This window comes from Lactuca serriola, chromosome 9, assembly GCF_051521515.1.
Source record: "Lactuca serriola cultivar US96UC23 chromosome 9, Lser_US96UC23_V15, whole genome shotgun sequence".
Classification (NCBI taxonomy): Eukaryota; Viridiplantae; Streptophyta; class Magnoliopsida; order Asterales; family Asteraceae; genus Lactuca; species Lactuca serriola.
This window is the reverse complement of record NC_136416.1, coordinates 188,728,483-188,731,270: the sequence shown is the minus strand read 5'-3', so window position 1 is coordinate 188,731,270 and position 2,788 is coordinate 188,728,483. Positions and strand designations below refer to the sequence as shown.

The 2,788-nt window shown below is 30.9% G+C and overlaps 1 long non-coding RNA gene across 1 annotated transcript; it reads left to right on the top strand.

The window, feature by feature from the left end:
- Positions 1-279: 279 nt before the first annotated feature.
- LOC145074357 (uncharacterized) lies at positions 280-1,458 on the top strand. Its single transcript, XR_013691811.1, has 3 exons — positions 280-488; positions 621-720; positions 798-1,458. It is a non-coding gene; the product is annotated as an uncharacterized LOC145074357 (long non-coding RNA).
- The last annotated feature ends 1,330 nt before the right edge of the window (positions 1,459-2,788 follow it).

Below are 2,788 nucleotides of genomic sequence, written 5' to 3'. Positions count from 1 at the left end.
TAATATATAGGTCACATATATTGATGGATTTGTAATATATACACTCTGTTAATAAAAATATATTCAAAAGAGTAATAAGTAATAAAAAAGTTTTTATTAATATGTTAAACTTCACGAATAAAAAGTTCAGTTACTCCATTAATGTAGGCATAATTTGACCCCATCATTTGCTAATAAGGACTCAGCACATAGTTTGCTAGTCCATCCACGTTTCTTCAAATTACATGCATGGTTTATTATTTATAGCACACATCTCTTATCAATCAAACACAAGAATACGTTTTTTTGTTTTCCATTTATCTCTCAGGAACCATGAATCGCTCGTCAAATGTGTTGATCTTTATTTCTTTCTTCTTTTTATCATTCACCGGAAATTTAAATCTCGTTGACGCTGGTGATACAGCCTCAGTTATATTGAATTCAGGAAATTTTGAACAATTGGTTATGCAAAGTAAAGATGTTTGGTTTGTCTTGTTCGGAGCACCCTGGTAATAATTTATTCCACATATACTTATTCTTTTTTACCTTATCATATTCAATTTTAAACCTTTATATATATATATATATATATATATATATATATATATATATATATATATATATATATATTTTCTTTTCAGGTGTCCATATGTTAAACAACTTAAACCTGAGTGGGACAAGGCTTCAAAGGCTTTGGAAGGAAAGGTCAAGTTTGGTGAACTTGACTGTGATGTGGAAAATGTATTCTTCATTATTTTTTATAATTTAAACTAATATTATTTTATATAATTGTTTACTAATCGATTATAAGTTTTCAGGATATACAAGCAAGGTTTGGAGTAACTGGGTTCCCGACTGTTTTTGCATTTGGTCCAGATAAATGTGCACCTCCCACCGGACTAACCGAAAGAACTGCAGACGCACTTGAAAAGGCTGGCCTGTCTTACTATGACAAAGCAAAGGGGTGTAAAATGGAGTTTTGAGTTGAGGATTGTATTCTAATAAGATTTGTTTGACTTGTTATCGATATGAAACAATAAAGGCACCTTTAACCTTGGTGTAAAAAGCTAATAAAGAATAATTTTAATTTTGATTTGAGAAACCAAAGCCGAAGCTCCTACATGTGATCCTCGGGACCCGAATTGTGTGGTAAACCCCTCCAGAAAGAACCCGCTTGTCATAGAAGGGGGTAAAGTAGATAAAGAGGCGGAAAAGGAAAAAGAAGATGACACCCCCGAGATAATATAGTTGGTTACAGGAAGATGTTACGTTGACAAGAATGTTGTATTCCTCCTTTGTATGTACTATAATTAATAAGTTTTTTTTTCTTTGGGTTATGCTTATATATTTTGATCTATGTACAATTATGATATTTAGCTTTGTGTGGCTTGTTTGATCGGATATAGTTGGTTTTACAGAGAATCTAAATGAACATGGTATGAGCAAAGAAATGTCAATAAAGGTGTAAGGGGACGATTTGTGTGGTGAAATTATCTTTACAAAAGATGGTAGACTTAATGATGATATAATACAAAAATCTTGCGGGCTATAAAAAGTCCAATACTGGTAATCTTATGACACATGTCTTATTATTATTGTTATTATATTATTATTATTATTATTATTATTATTAAGCAACTCTTTTTCCGCTCAAGAAAACTTAATTAAGTTCATCGGTTATTCTCTTCTGGTTTATCCTTTGATTAAGGCTCTATCTCCCATAATTCGCCTCTTGCTTTTGAAAACATAAAAGATTCAAAATTAAAAATGCATAAATCCATTAATTAAATCCTCTAAGAGAACGATCTAACCCTAAAATAAAAATAACATCGCTTCGCAAAAAGTATTCGCAAAAAGTATTATATATGTTACATGATAGCAAAGAAAAAAAGAGAATTACTTTTTAATTTCCAAATAGCCTATGCGTTGGATTCCTGCTTCCATAATTCATAAATAATATTTTTGACATCTTTCAAAGAGTAAAACACTTACTTAATTACTCTTGCTCGATAATGACTCAGCAAATAATTTTCTAGTCCATCCACGTTTCTTCAAATTACATGCATGCTTCATTATTTATAACACAAATCTCTCAATCAAACACAACAACAACTTTTTTTGTTTTCCATTTCTACATCAGCAACCAAGAATCGCTCCACAAATGTGTTTATCTTTATTTCTTTCTTCTTTTTATCATTCACCGGAAATTTAAATCTCGTTGACACTGGTAATACAGCCTCAGTTATATTGAATTCAGGAAATTTTGAACAATCAGTTATGCAAAGTAAAGATGTTTGGTTTGTCTTGTTCCGAGCACCCGGGTAATAATTTATTCCACATATACTTATTATTTTTTCCTTCATCATATTCAATTTTAAACCTTTATATATATATATATATATATATATATATATATATATATATATATATATATATATATATATATATATATATATATATATATTAAACGTGAGTGGGACAAGGCTTCAAAGGCATTGGAAGGAAAGGTCAAGTTTGGTTAACTTGATACCAACTTGTAACGTCCCAAAATTGAAGACTAAAAATTTCTTTTGATAAAACATTACTTTAAGCAAATTCATCATTTTAAAACATAAACAGAGTATTAGTTTCCAAAATACATGTTCGTTATCAGAGTAAACATTCCCAGGCTGTCTTAAACTATGGTGTGTGCCATGCGATCATCCCGAGCTCTTCCCTCCGCCACCGGAAGTACCTAAAACCAAAACTGAAAACCGTAAGCACGAAGCTTAGTGAGTTCCCCACCCTACCACATACCATGCATAACCAC